The following is a 16,116-nucleotide window of genomic DNA, read 5'->3' as shown; positions in this document are numbered from 1 at the left end:
CCTGCAATAGAGACGGCACTGGGAGCTACCCTGTCACTGGGGACAGAGAGACCTCACAACCCTGCAATAGAGACAGCACTGGGAGCTGCCCTGTCACTGGGGCCAGAGACCCCTCACCCCTGCAATAGAGACAGCACTCGGAGCTGCCCTGTCACTGGGGTCAGAGAGCCCTCACCTCTGCTGCAGAGACAGCGCTGGGAGCTGCCCTTTCACTGGGGTCCGAGACCCCTCGCCTCTGCTGCAGAGACAGCACTGGCAGCTGCCCTGTCACTGGGGTCCGAGACCCGTCACCCCTGCAATAGAAACAGCACTGGGAGCTGCCCTGTCACTGGGGTAAGAGATCCCTGACCCCTGCAATAGAGACAGCACTGGGAGTTGCCCTGTCACTGGGGTCAGAGACCCCTCACCCCTGCAATAGAGACAGCACTGGGATCTGCCCTGTCACTGGGGTCAGAGATCCCTGATCCCTGCAATAGAGACAGCACTGGGAGCTGCCCTGTCACTGGGGTCTGAGACCCCTCACCCCTGCAATAGAGACAGCACTCGGAGCTGCCCTGTCACTGGGGTCAGAGAGCCCTCACCTCTGCTGCAGAGACAGCGCTGGGAGCTGCCCTGTCACTGGGGTCCGAGACCCCTCGCCTCTGCTGCAGAGACAGCACTGGCAGCTGCCCTGTCACTGGGGTCCGAGACCCGTCACCCCTGCAATAGAAACAGCACTGGGAGCTGCTCTGTCACTGGCGTCAGAGATCCCTGACCCCTGCAATAGAGACAGCACTGGGAGCTGCCCTGTCACTGGGGTCAGAGATCCCTCACCTCTGCTGCAGAGACAGCACTGGGAGATGCCCTGTCGCTGGGGTCAGCGAGCCCTCATCTCTGATTCAGAGACAGCACTGGGAGCTTCCCTTTATTGGGTTCATATACCCCCCACCTCTGCTTCCGAGACAGCACTGGGAGCTGCCCTGTCACTGGGTCAGAGACCCCTCACCTCTGCTTCAGAGACAGCACTGGGAGCTGCCCTGTCACTGGGGTCAGAGAGACCTCACCCCTGCAATAGAGACAGCACTGGGAGCTTCCCTGTCACTGGGGTCAGAGATCCCTGACCCCTGCAATAGAGACGGCACTGGGAGCTACCCTGTCACTGGGGTCAGAGAGACCTCACAACCCTGCAATAGAGACAGCACTGGGAGCTGCCCTGTCACTGGGGTCAGAGACCCGTCACCCCTGCAATAGAGACAGCACTGGGATCTGCCCTGTCACTGGGGTCAGAGATCCCTGATCCCTGCAATAGAGACAGCACTGGGAGCTGCCCTGTCACTGGGGTCTGAGACCCCTCACCCCTGCAATAGAGACAGCACTCGGAGCTGCCCTGTCACTGGGGTCAGAGAGCCCTCACCTCTGCTGCAGAGACAGCGCTGGGAGCTGCCCTGTCACTGGGGTCCGAGACCCCTCGCCTCTGCTGCAGAGACAGCACTGGCAGCTGCCCTGTCACTGGGGTCTGAGACCCGTCACCCCTGCAATAGAAACAGCACTGGGAGCTACCATGTCACTGGGGTCAGAGAACACTCGCCACTGCTGCAGAGACAGCACTGGGAGCTGCCCTGTCACTGGGGTCCGAGACCCCTCGCCTCTGCTGCAGGGACAGCACTGGGAGCTGCCCTGTCATTGGGGTCATAGATCCCTTCTCCCTGAAATAGAGACAGCACTGGGAGCTGCCCTGTCACTGGGATCAGAGATCCCTGACCCCTGCAATAGAAACAGCACTGGGAGCTGCCCTGTCACTGGGGTCAGAGACCCCTCACCTCTGCTTCAGAGACAGCACTGGGAGCTGCCCTGTCACTGGGGTCAGAGAGACCTCACCCCTGCAATAGGGACAGCACTGGGAGCTGCCCTGTCACTGGGGTCAGAGATCCCTGACCCCTGCAATAGAGACGGCACTGGGAGCTGCCCTGTCACTGGGGTCAGAGAGACCTCACAACCCTGCAATAGAGACAGCACTGGGAGCTGCCCTGTCACTGGGGTCAGAGACCCCTCACCCCTGCAATAGAGACAGCACTGGGATCTGCCCTGTCACTGGGGTCAGAGATCCCTGGTCCCTGCAATAGAGACAGCACTGGGAGCTGCCCTGTCACTGGGGTCTGAGACCCCTCACCCCTGCAATAGAGACAGCACTGGGAGCTGCCCTGTCACTGGGGTCAGAGAGCCCTCACCTCTGCTGCAGAGACAGCGCTGGGAGCTGCCCTGTCACTGGGGTCCGAGACCCCTCGCCTCTGCTGCAGAGACAGCACTGGGAGCTGCCCTGTCACTGGGGTCAGAGAACACTCGCCACTGCTGCAGAGATAGCACTGGGAGCTGCCCTGTCACTGGGGTCAGCGAGCCCTCGCCTCTGCTGCAGGGACAGCACTGGGAGCTGCCCTGTCACTGGGGTCATAAACACCCCTCACCTCTGCTTCAAAGACAGCACTGGGAGCTGCCCTGTCACTGGGATCAGAGACCCCCCTCACCTCTGCAAAAGAGACAGCACTGGGAGCTGCCCTGTCACTGGGGTCAGAGACCCCCTTCACCTCTGCTGCAGGGACAGCACTGGGAGCTGCCCTGTCACTGGGGTCATATACACCCCTCACCTCTGCTTCAAAGGCAGCACTGGGAGCTGCCCTGTCACTGGGATCAGAGACCCCCCTCACCTCTGCATAAGAGACAGCACTGGGAGCTGCCCTGTCACTGGGGTCAGAGACCCCCCTCACCTCTGCTTCAGAGATAGCACTGGGAGCTGCACTGTCACTGGGGTCATAAACACCCCTCACCTCTGCTTCAAAGACAGCACTGGGAGCTGCCCTGTCACTGGGATCAGAGACCCCCCTCACCTCAGCATAAGAGACAGCACTGGGAGCTGCCCTGTCACTGGGGTCAGAGAGCCCTCACCTCTGCTTCAGAGATAGCACTGGGAGCTGCCCTGTCACTGGGGTTAGAGACCCCCACCTCTGCTGCAGAGACAGCACTGGGAGCTGCCCTGTCACTGGGGTTAGAGATTCCCCACCTCTGCATCAGAGACAGCACTGGGAGCTGCCCTGTCACTGGGGTCAGAGAACCCTGACCCCTGCAATAGAGACAGCCCTGTGGGCTGCCCTGTCACTGGGATCAGAGACCCCCCTCACCTCTGCTGCAGAGACCACTGGGAACTGCCCTGTCACGGGGGTCAGAGACCCCTCACCCCTGCAATAGAGACGGCACTGGGAGCTGCCCTGTCACTGGGGTCAGAGACCCCTCACCCCTGCAATAGAGACAGCACTGGGAGCTGCCCTGTCACTGGGGTCAGAGATCCCTGACCCCTGCAATAGAGACAGCGCTGGGAGCTGCCCTGTCACTGGGGTCAGAGAGCCCTCACCTCTGGTTCAGAGAGCACTGGGAGCTGCCCTGTCACTGGGGTCAGAGATCCCTGACCCCTGCAATAGAGACAGCACTGGGAGCTGCCCTGTCACTGGGGTCAGAGAGACCTCACCTCTGCTTCAGAGACAGCACTGGGAACTGCCCTGTCACGGGGGTCAGAGACCCCTCACCCCTGCAATAGAGACAGCACTGGGAGCTGCCCTGTCACTGGGGTCAGAGACCCCTCACCCCTGCAATAGAGACAGCACTGGGAGCTGCCCTGTCACTGGGGTCAGAGATCCCTGACCCCTGCAATAGAGACAGCACTGGGAGCTGCCCTGTCACTGGGATCAGAGACCCCCTCACCTCTGCTGCAGAGACAGCACTGGGAGCTGCCCTGTCACTGGGGTCATATAACTCTCACCTCTGCAATAGGGATCGCACTGGGAGCTGCCCTGTCACTGGGGTCAGAGTATCCTTACCTCTGCTTCAGAGACAGCACTGGGAGCTGCCCTGTCACTGGGGTCAGAGAGACCTCACTCCTGATATAGAGACAGCACTGGGAGCTGCCCTGTCACTGGGGTCAGAGATCCCTGATCCCTGCAATAGAGACAGCACTGGGAGCTACCCTGTCACTGGGGTCAGAGAGCCCTCACCTCTGCTTCAAAGACAGCACTGGGAGCTGCCATGTCACTGGGGTCAGAGAGCCCCCACCTCTGCTTCAAAGACAGCACTGGGAGCTGCCCTGTCTCTGGAGTCAGAGAGACCTCACCTCTGCTTCAGAGATAGCACTGGGAGCTGCCCTGTCACTGGGGTCAGAGAGCCCTCACCTCTGCTTCTGAGACAGCACTGGGAGCTGCCCTGTCACTGAGGTTAGAGACCCCCCACCTCTGCATCAGAGACAGCACTGGCAGCTGCCCTGTCACTGGGATCAGAGACCCCCCTCACCTCTGCATCAGAGACAGCATTGGGAGCTGCCCTGTCACTGGGGTCAGAGAGCCCTCACCTCTGCTTCAGAGACAGCACTGGGAGCTGCCCTGTCACTGGGGTCAGAGAGCCCTCACCTCTGCAGCAGAGACAGCACTGGCAGCTGCCCTGTCACTGGGGTCAGAGATGCTGACCCCTGCAATAGAGACAGCACTGGGAGCTGCCCTGTCACTGGGGTTAGAGATCCCTGACCGCTGCAATAGAGACAGCACTGGGAGCTGCCCTGTCACTGGGATCAGAGACCCCCTCACCTCTGTTGCAGAGACAGCACTGGGAGCTGCCCTGTCACTGGGGTCAGATAACTCTCACCTCTGCAATAGGGACAGCACTGGGAGCTGCCATATCACTGGGGTCAGAGTATCCTCACCTCTGCTTCAGAGACAGCACTGGGAGCTGCCATGTCACTGGGGTCAGAGAGTCCCACCTCTGCTGCAGAGACAGCACTGGGAGCTGCCCTGTCACTGGGGTCATAAACATCCCTCACCTCTTCTTCAAAGACAGCACTGGGAGCTGCCCTGTCACTGGTGTCAGAGAGACCTCACCTCTGCTTCAGAGATAGCACTGGGAGCTGCCCTGTCACTGGGGTCAGAGAGCCCTCCCCTATGCTACAGAGACAGCTATGGCAGCTGCCCTGTCACTGGGGTCAGAGATCCCTGACCCCTACAATAGAGACAGCACTGGGAGCTGCCCTGTTACTGGGGTCAGAGATCCCTGACCCCTGCAATAGAGACAGCACTGGGAGCTGCCCTGTCACTGGGATCAGAGACCCCCTCACCTCTGCTGCAGAGACAGCACTGGGAGCTGCCCTGTCACTGGGGTCAGATAACTCTCACCTCTGCAAAAGGGACAGCACTGGGAGCTGCCCTGTCAGTGGGGTCAGAGTATCCTCACCTCTGCTTCAGAGACAGCACTGGGAGCTGCCCTGTCACTGGGGTCAGAGAACACTCACCTCTGCTGTAGAGACAGCGCTGGGAGCTGCCCTGTCACTGGGGTCAGAGAGCCCTCGCCTCTGCATCAGAGACAGCACTGGGAGCTGCCATGTCACTGGGGTCAGAGAGCCCCCACCTCTGCTTCAAAGACAGCACTGGGAGCTGCCCTGTCACTGGAGTCAGAGAGACCTCACCTCTGCTTCAGAGATAGCACTGGGAGCTGCCCTGTCACTGGGGTCAGAGAGACCTCACTCCTGCAATAAAGACAGCGCTGGGAGCTGCCCTGTCACTGGGGTCAGAGATCCCTGATCCCTGCAATAGAGACAGCACTGGGAGCTGTCCTGTCACTGGGGTCAGAGATCCCTGGGCCCCTGCAGTAGAGACAGCACTGGCAGCTGCCCTGTCACTGGGATCAGAGATCCCTGATCCCTGCAATAGAGACAGCATTGGGAGCTGCCCTGTCACTGGGGTCAGAGATCCCTGACCCCTGCAATAGAGACAGCACTGGGAGCTGTCCTGTCACTGGGGTCAGAGATCCCTGGGCCCCTGCAATAGAGACAGCACTGGGAGCTGCCCTGTCACTGGGGTCAGAGACCCCTCACCTCTGCTTCAGAGACAGCACTGGGAGCTGCTCTGTCACTGGCGTCAGAGATCCCTGACCCCTGCAATAGAGACAGCACTGGGAGCTGCCCTGTCACTGGGGTCAGCGATCCCTCACCTCTGCTGCAGAGATAGCATTGGGAGATGCCCTGTCGCTGGGTCAGAGACCCCTCACCTCTGCTTCAGAGACAGCACTGGGAGCTGCCCTGTCACTGGGGTCAGAGAGACCTCACCCCTGCAATAGAGACAGCACTGGGCGCTTCCCTTTATTGGGTTCATATACCCCCCACCTTTGCTTCTGAGACAGCACTGGGAGCTGCCCTGTCACTGGGTCAGAGACCCCTCACCTCTGCTTCAGAGACAGCACTGGGAGCTGCCCTGTCACTGGGGTCAGAGAGACCTCACCCTTGCAATAGAGGCAGCACTGGGAGCTGCCCTGTCACTGGGGTCAGAGATCCCTGACCCCTGCAATAGAGACGGCACTGGGAGCTACCCTGTCACTGGGGTCAGAGAGACCTCACAACCCTGCAATAGAGACAGCACTGGGAGCTGCCCTGTCACTGGGGTCAGAGACCCCTCACCCCTGCAATAGAGACAGCACTGGGATCTGCCCTGTCACTGGGGTCAGAGACCCCTCACCCCTGCAATAGAGACAGCACTGGGATCTGCCCTGTCACTGGGGTCAGAGATCCCTGACCCCTGCAATAGAGACGGCACTGGGAGCTACCCTGTCACTGGGGTCAGAGAGACCTCACAACCCTGCAATAGAGACAGCACTGGGAGCTGCCCTTTCACTGGGGTCCGAGACCCCTCGCCTCTGCTGCAGAGACAGCACTGGCAGCTGCCCTGTCACTGGGGTCCGAGACCCGTCACCCCTGCAATAGAAACAGCACTGGGAGCTGCCCTGTCACTGGGGTAAGAGATCCCTGACCCCTGCAATAGAGACAGCACTGGGAGCTGCCCTGTCACTGGGGTCTGAGACCCCTCACCCCTGCAATAGAGACAGCACTCGGAGCTGCCCTGTCACTGGGGTCAGAGAGCCCTCACCTCTGCTGCAGAGACAGCGCTGGGAGCTGCCCTGTCACTGGGGTCCGAGACCCCTTGCCTCTGCTGCAGAGACAGCACTGGCAGCTGCCCTGTCACTGGGGTCCGAGACCCGTCACCCCTGCAATAGAAACAGCACTGGGAGCTGCTCTGTCACTGGCGTCAGAGATCCCTGACCCCTGCAATAGAGACAGCACTGGGAGCTGCCCTGTCACTGGGGTCAGAGATCCCTCACCTCTGCTGCAGAGACAGCACTGGGAGATGCCCTGTCGCTGGGGTCAGCGAGCCCTCATCACTGATTCTGAGACAGCACTGGGAGCTTCCCTTTATTGGGTTCATATACCCCCCACCTCTGCTTCCGAGACAGCACTGGGAGCTGCCCTGTCACTGGGTCAGAGACCCCTCACCTCTGCTTCAGAGACAGCACTGGGAGCTGCCCTGTCACTGGGGTCAGAGAGACCTCACCCCTGCAATAGAGACAGCACTGGGAGCTTCCCTGTCACTGGGGTCAGAGATCCCTGACCCCTGCAATAGAGACGGCACTGGGAGCTACCCTGTCACTGGGGTCAGAGAGACCTCACAACCCTGATATAGAGACAGCACTGGGAGCTACCCTGTCTCTGGGGTCAGAGACCCGTCACCCCTGCAATAGAGACAGCACTGGGATCTGCCCTGTCACTGGGGTCAGAGATCCCTGATCCCTGCAATAGAGACAGCACTGGGAGCTGCCCTGTCACTGGGGTCTGAGACCGCTCACCCCTGCAATAGAGACAGCACTCGGAGCTGCCCTGTCACTGGGGTCAGAGAGCCCTCACCTCTGCTGCAGAGACAGCACTGGCAGCTGCCCTGTCACTGGGGTCCGAGACCCCTCGCCTCTGCTGCAGAGACAGCACTGGCAGCTGCCCTGTCACTGGGGTCCGAGACCCGTCACCCCTGCAATAGAAACAGCACTGGGAGCTGCCCTGTCACTGGGGTCAGAGAACACTCGCCACTGCTGCAGAGACAGCACTGGGAGCTGCCCTGTCACTGGGGTCCGAGACCCCTCGCCTCTGCTGCAGGGACAGCACTGGGAGCTGCCCTGTCACTGGGGTCATAGATCCCTTCTCCCTGAAATAGAGACAGCACTGGGAGCTGCCCTGTCACTGGGATCAGAGATCCCTGACCCCTGCAATAGAAACAGCACTGGGAGCTGCCCTGTCACTGGGGTCAGAGACCCCTCACCTCTGCTTCAGAGACAGCACTGGGAGCTGCCCTGTCACTGGGGTCAGAGAGACCTCACCCCTGCAATAGGGACAGCACTGGGAGCTGCCCTGTCACTGGGGTCAGAGATCCCTGACCCCTGCAATAGAGACGGCACTGGGAGCTGCCCTGTCACTGGGGTCAGAGAGACCTCACAACCCTGCAATAGAGACAGCACTGGGAGCTGCCCTGTCACTGGGGTCAGAGACCCCTCACCCCTGCAATAGAGACAGCACTGGGATCTGCCCTGTCACTGGGGTCAGAGATCCCTGGTCCCTGCAATAGAGACAGCACTGGGAGCTGCCCTGTCACTGGGGTCTGAGACCCCTCACCCCTGCAATAGAGACAGCACTGGGAGCTGCCCTGTCACTGGGGTCAGAGAGCCCTCACCTCTGCTGCAGAGACAGCGCTGGGAGTTGCCCTGTCACTGGGGTCCGAGACCCCTCGCCTCTGCTGCAGAGACAGCACTGGGAGCTGCCCTGTCACTGGGGTCAGAGACCCCTTGCCACTGCTGCAGAGACAGCACTGGGAGCTGCCCTGTCACTGGGGTCAGAGAGCCCTCGCCTCTGCTGCAGGGACAGCACTGGGAGCTGCCCTGTCACTGGGGTCATAAACACCCCTCACCTCTGCTTCAAAGACAGCACTGGGAGCTGCCCTGTCACTGGGATCAGAGACCCCCCTCACCTCTGCATAAGAGACAGCACTGGGAGCTGCCCTGTCACTGGGGTCAGAGACCCCCCTCACCTCTGCTGCAGGGACAGCACTGGGAGCTGCCCTGTCACTGGGGTCATAAACACCCCTCACCTCTGCTTCAAAGACAGCACTGGGAGCTGCCCTGTCACTGGGATCAGAGACCCCCCTCACCTCTGCATAAGAGACAGCACTGGGAGCTGCCCTGTCACTGGTGTCAGAGACCCCCCTCACCTCTGCTTCAGAGATAGCACTGGGAGCTGCACTGTCACTGGGGTCATAAACACCCCTCACCTCTGCTTCAAAGACAGCACTGGGAGCTGCCCTGTCACTGGGATCAGAGACCCCCCTCACCTCAGCATAAGAGACAGCACTGGGAGCTGCCCTGTCATTGGGGTCAGAGAGACCTCACCTCTGCTTCAGAGATAGCACTGGGAGCTGCCCTGTCACTGGGGTTAGAGACCCCCACCTCTGCTGCAGAGACAGCACTGGGAGCTGCCCTGTCACTGGGGTTAGAGATTCCCCACCTCTGCATCAGAGACAGCACTGGGAGCTGCCCTGTCACTGGGGTCAGAGATCCCTTCTCCCTGAAATAGAGACAGCACTGGGAGCTGCCCTGTCACTGGGATCAGAGATCCCTGACCCCTGCAATAGAAACAGCACTGGGAGCTGCCCTGTCACTGGGGTCAGAGACCCCTCACCTCTGCTTCAGAGACAGCACTGGGAGCTGCCCTGTCACTGGGGTCAGAGAGACCTCACCCCTGCAATAGGGACAGCACTGGGAGCTGCCCTGTCACTGGGGTCAGAGATCCCTGACCCCTGCAATAGAGACGGCACTGGGAGCTGCCCTGTCACTGGGGTCAGAGAGACCTCACAACCCTGCAATAGAGACAGCACTGGGAGCTGCCCTGTCACTGGGGTCAGAGACCCCTCACCCCTGCAATAGAGACAGCACTGGGATCTGCCCTGTCACTGGGGTCAGAGATCCCTGGTCCCTGCAATAGAGACAGCACTGGGAGCTGCCCTGTCACTGGGGTCTGAGACCCCTCACCCCTGCAATAGAGACAGCACTGGGAGCTGCCCTGTCACTGGGGTCAGAGAGCCCTCACCTCTGCTGCAGAGACAGCGCTGGGAGTTGCCCTGTCACTGGGGTCCGAGACCCCTCGCCTCTGCTGCAGAGACAGCACTGGGAGCTGCCCTGTCACTGGGGTCAGAGACCCCTTGCCACTGCTGCAGAGACAGCACTGGGAGCTGCCCTGTCACTGGGGTCAGAGAGCCCTCGCCTCTGCTGCAGGGACAGCACTGGGAGCTGCCCTGTCACTGGGGTCATAAACACCCCTCACCTCTGCTTCAAAGACAGCACTGGGAGCTGCCCTGTCACTGGGATCAGAGACCCCCCTCACCTCTGCATAAGAGACAGCACTGGGAGCTGCCCTGTCACTGGGGTCAGAGACCCCCCTCACCTCTGCTGCAGGGACAGCACTGGGAGCTGCCCTGTCACTGGGGTCATAAACACCCCTCACCTCTGCTTCAAAGACAGCACTGGGAGCTGCCCTGTCACTGGGATCAGAGACCCCCCTCACCTCTGCATAAGAGACAGCACTGGGAGCTGCCCTGTCACTGGTGTCAGAGACCCCCCTCACCTCTGCTTCAGAGATAGCACTGGGAGCTGCACTGTCACTGGGGTCATAAACACCCCTCACCTCTGCTTCAAAGACAGCACTGGGAGCTGCCCTGTCACTGGGATCAGAGACCCCCCTCACCTCAGCATAAGAGACAGCACTGGGAGCTGCCCTGTCATTGGGGTCAGAGAGACCTCACCTCTGCTTCAGAGATAGCACTGGGAGCTGCCCTGTCACTGGGGTTAGAGACCCCCACCTCTGCTGCAGAGACAGCACTGGGAGCTGCCCTGTCACTGGGGTTAGAGATTCCCCACCTCTGCATCAGAGACAGCACTGGGAGCTGCCCTGTCACTGGGGTCAGAGATCCCTGACCCCTGCAATAGAGACAGCCCTGTGGGCTGCCCTGTCACTGGGATCAGAGACCCCCCTCACCTCTGCTGCAGAGACCACTGGGAACTGCCCTGTCACGGGGGTCAGAGACCCCTCACCCCTGCAATAGAGACGGCACTGGGAGCTGCCCTGTCACTGGGGTCAGAGACCCCTCACCCCTACAATAGAGACAGCACTGGGAGCTGCCCTGTCACTGGGGTCAGAGATCCCTGACCCCTGCAATAGAGACAGCGCTGGGAGCTGCCCTGTCACTGGGGTCAGAGAGCCCTCACCTCTGGTTCAGAGAGCACTGGGAGCTGCCCTGTCACTGGGGTCAGAGATCCCTGACCCCTGCAATAGAGACAGCACTGGGAGCTGCCCTGTCACTGGGGTCCGAGAGACCTCACCTCTGCTTCAGAGACAGCACTGGGAACTGCCCTGTCACGGGGGTCAGAGACCCCTCACCCCTGCAATAGAGACAGCACTGGGAGCTGCCCTGTCACTGGGGTCAGAGACCCCTCACCCCTGCAATAGAGACAGCACTGGGAGCTGCCCTGTCACTGGGGTCAGAGATCCCTGATCCCTGCAATAGAGACAGCACTGGGAGCTGCCCTGTCACTGGGGTCTGAGACCCCTCACCCCTGCAATAGAGACAGCACTGGGAGCTGCCCTGTCACTGGGGTTAGAGACCCCCCACCTCTGCATCAGAGACAGCATTGGGAGCTGCCCTGTCACTGGGGTCAGAGAACCCTCACCTCTGCTTCAGAGACAGCACTGGGAGCTGCCCTGTCACTGGGGTCAGAGAGCCCTCCCCTCTGCTTCAGAGACAGCACTGGCAGCTGCCCTGTCACTGGGGTCAGAGATCCCTGACCCCTGCAATAGAGACAGCACTGGGAGCTGCCCTGTCACTGGGATTAGAGACCCCCTCACCTCTGCTGCAGAGACAGCACTGGGAGCTGCCCTGTCACTGGGGTCAGACAACTCTCACCTCTGCAATAGGGACATCACTGGGAGCTGCCCTGTCACTGGGGTCAGAGTATCCTCACCTCTGCTTCAGAGACAGCACTGGGAGCTGTCCTGTCACTGGGGTCAGAGAACACTCACCTCTGCTGTAGAGACAGCACTGGGAGCTGCCCTGTCACTGGGGTCAGAGAGCCCTCGCCTCTGCATCAGAGACAGCACTGGAAGCTGCCATGTCACTGGGGTCAGAGAGCCCTCACCTCTGCATCAGAGACAGCACTGGGAGCTGCCATGTCACTGGGGTCGGAGAGCCCCCACCTCTGCTGCAGAGACAGCACTGGGAGCTGCCCTGTCACTGGGGTCATAAACACCCCTCACCTCTGCTTCAAAGACAGCACTGGGAGCTGCCCTGTCACTGGGGTCAGAGAGCCCTCACCTCTGCTTCAGAGATTGCACTGGGAGCTGCCATGTCACTGGGGTTAGAGACCCCCCACCTCTGCATCAGAGACAGCATTGGGAGCTGCCCTGTCACTCGGGTCAGAGAGCCCTCACCTCTGCTTCAGAGACAGCACTTGAGCTGCCCTGTCTCTGGGGTCAGAGATCCCTCCCCTCTGCTGCAGAGACAGCACTGGCAGCTGCCCTGTCACTGGGGTCAGAGATCCCTGACCCCTGCAATAGAGACAGCACTGGGAGCTGCCCTGTCACTGGGGTCAGAGATTCCTGACCGCTGCAATAGAGACAGCACTGGGAGCTGCACTGTCACTGGGATCAGAGACCCCCTCACCTCTGCTTCAGAGACAGCACTGGGAGCTGCCATGTCACTGGGGTCAGAGATCCCTGACCCCTACAATAGAGACAGCACTGGGAGCTGCCCTGTTACTGGGGTCAGAGATCCCTGACCCCTGCAATAGAGACAGCACTGGGAGCTGCCCTGTCACTGGGATCAGAGACCCCCTCACCTCTGCTGCAGAGACAGCACTGGGAGCTGCCCTGTCACTGGGGTCAGATAACTCTCACCTCTGCAAAAGGGACAGCACTGGGAGCTGCCCTGTCAGTGGGGTCAGAGTATCCTCACCTCTGCTTCAGAGACAGCACTGGGAGCTGCCCTGTCACTGGGGTCAGAGAACACTCACCTCTGCTGTAGAGAGAGCGCTGGGAGCTGCCCTGTCACTGGGGTCAGAGAGCCCTCGCCTCTGCATCAGAGACAGCACTGGGAGCTGCCATGTCACTGGGGTCAGAGAGCCCCCACCTCTGCTTCAAAGACAGCACTGGGAGCTGCCCTGTCACTGGAGTCAGAGAGACCTCACCTCTGCTTCAGAGATAGCACTGGGAGCTGCCCTGTCAATGGGGTCAGAGACACCTTACCACTGCAATAGAGACAGCACTGGACGCTGCCCTGTCACTGGGGTCAGAGAGACCTCACTCCTGCAATAAAGACAGCGCTGGGAGCTGCCCTGTAACTGGGGTCAGAGATCCCTGATCCCTGCAATAGAGACAGCACTGGGAGCTATCCTGTCACTGGGGTCAGAGAGCCCTCACCTCTGCTTCCAAGACAGCACTGGGAGCTGTCCTGTCACTGGGGTCAAAGATCCCTGGGCCCCTGCAGTAGAGACAGCACTGGCAGCTGCCCTGTCACTGGGATCAGAGATCCCTGATCCCTGCAATAGAGACAGCATTGGGAGCTGCCCTGTCACTGGGGTCAGAGATCCCTGACCCCTGCAATAGAGACAGCACTGGGAGCTGTCCTGTCACTGGGGTCAGAGATCCCTGGGCCCCTGCAATAGAGACAGCACTGGGAGCTGCCCTGTCACTGGGGTCAGAGACCCCTCACCTCTGCTTCAGAGACAGCACTGGGAGCTGCTCTGTCACTGGCGTCAGAGATCCCTGACCCCTGCAATAGAGACAGCACTGGGAGCTGCCCTGTCACTGGGGTCAGCGATCCCTCACCTCTGCTGCAGAGATAGCATTGGGAGATGCCCTGTCGCTGGGGTCAGCGAGCCCTCACCTCTGATTCAGAGACAGCACTGGGCGCTTCCCTTTATTGGGTTCATATACCCCCCACCTTTGCTTCTGAGACAGCACTGGGAGCTGCCCTGTCACTGGGTCAGAGACCCCTCACCTCTGCTTCAGAGACAGCACTGGGAGCTGCCCTGTCACTGGGGTCAGAGAGACCTCACCCCTGCAATAGAGACAGCACTGGGAGCTGCCCTGTCACTGGGGTCAGAGATCCCTGACCCCTGCAATAGAGACGGCACTGGGAGCTACCCTGTCACTGGGGTCAGAGAGACCTCACAACCCTGCAATAGAGACAGCACTGGGAGCTGCCCTGTCACTGGGGTCAGAGACCCCTCACCCCTGCAATAGAGACAGCACTGGGATCTGCCCTGTCACTGGGGTCAGAGACCCCTCACCCCTGCAATAGAGACAGCACTGGGATCTGCCCTGTCACTGGGGTCAGAGATCCCTGACCCCTGCAATAGAGACGGCACTGGGAGCTACCCTGTCACTGGGGTCAGAGAGACCTCACAACCCTGCAATAGAGACAGCCCTGGGAGCTGCCCTGTCACTGGGGTCAGAGACCCCTCACCCCTGTTATAGAGACAGCACTCGGAGCTGCCCTGTCACTGGGGTCAGAGAGCCCTCACCTCTGCTGCAGAGACAGCGCTGGGAGCTGCCCTTTCACTGGGGTCCGAGACCCCTCGCCTCTGCTGCAGAGACAGCACTGGCAGCTGCCCTGTCACTGGGGTCCGAGACCCGTCACCCCTGCAATAGAAACAGCACTGGGAGCTGCCCTGTCACTGGGGTAAGAGATCCCTGACCCCTGCAATAGAGACAGCACTGGGAGCTGCCCTGTCACTGGGGTCAGAGACCCCTCACCCCTGCAATAGAGACAGCACTGGGATCTGCCCTGTCACTGGGGTCAGAGATCCCTGATCCCTGCAATAGAGACAGCACTGGGAGCTGCCCTGTCACTGGGGTCTGAGACCCCTCACCCCTGCAATAGAGACAGCACTCGGAGCTGCCCTGTCACTGGGGTCAGAGAGCCCTCACCTCTGCTGCAGAGACAGCGCTGGGTGCTGCCCTGTCACTGGGGTCCGAGACCCCTTGCCTCTGCTGCAGAGACAGCACTGGCAGCTGCCCTGTCACTGGGGTCCGAGACCCGTCACCCCTGCAATAGAAACAGCACTGGGAGCTGCTCTGTCACTGGCGTCAGAGATCCCTGACCCCTGCAATAGAGACAGCACTGGGAGCTGCCCTGTCACTGGGGTCAGAGATCCCTCACCTCTGCTGCAGAGACAGCACTGGGAGATGCCCTGTCGCTGGGGTCAGCGAGCCCTCATCTCTGATTCTGAGACAGCACTGGGAGCTTCCCTTTATTGGGTTCATATACCCCCCACCTCTGCTTCCGAGACAGCACTGGGAGCTGCCCTGTCACTGGGTCAGAGACCCCTCACCTCTGCTTCAGAGACAGCACTGGGAGCTGCCCTGTCACTGGGGTCAGAGAGACCTCACCCCTGCAATAGAGACAGCACTGGGAGCTTCCCTGTCACTGGGGTCAGAGATCCCTGACCCCTGCAATAGAGACGGCACTGGGAGCTACCCTATCACTGGGGTCAGAGAGACCTCACAACCCTGATATAGAGACAGCACTGGGAGCTGCCCTGTCACTGGGGTCAGAGACCCGTCACCCCTGCAATAGAGACAGCACTGGGATCTGCCCTGTCACTGGGGTCAGAGATCCCTGATCCCTGCAATAGAGACAGCACTGGGAGCTGCCCTGTCACTGGGGTCTGAGACCCCTCACCCCTGCAATAGAGACAGCACTCGGAGCTGCCCTGTCACTGGGGTCAGAGAGCCCTCACCTCTGCTGCAGAGACAGTGCTGGGAGCTGCCCTGTCACTGGGGTCCGAGACCCCTCGCCTCTGCTGCAGAGACAGCACTGGCAGCTGCCCTGTCACTGGGGTCCGAGACCCGTCACCCCTGCAATAGAAACAGCACTGGGAGCTGCCCTGTCACTGGGGTCAGAGAACACTCGCCACTGCTGCAGAGACAGCACTGGGAGCTGCCCTGTCACTGGGGTCCGAGACCCCTCGCCTCTGCTGCAGGGACAGCACCGGGAGCTGCCCTGTCACTGGGGTCATAGATCCCTTCTCCCTGAAATAGAGACAGCACTGGGAGCTGCCCTGTCACTGGGATCAGAGATCCCTGACCCCTGCAATAGAAACAGCACTGGGAGCTGCCCTGTCACTGGGGTCAGAGACCCCTCACCTCTGCTTCAGAGACAGCACTGGGAGCTGCCCTGTCACTGGGGT

Source organism: Ambystoma mexicanum, chromosome 3q (genome assembly GCF_040938575.1).
Source record: "Ambystoma mexicanum isolate Mex_15411 chromosome 3q, UKY_AmexF1_1, whole genome shotgun sequence".
Taxonomy (NCBI): Eukaryota; Metazoa; Chordata; class Amphibia; order Caudata; family Ambystomatidae; genus Ambystoma; species Ambystoma mexicanum.
This window is presented reverse-complemented; position numbering follows the sequence as displayed.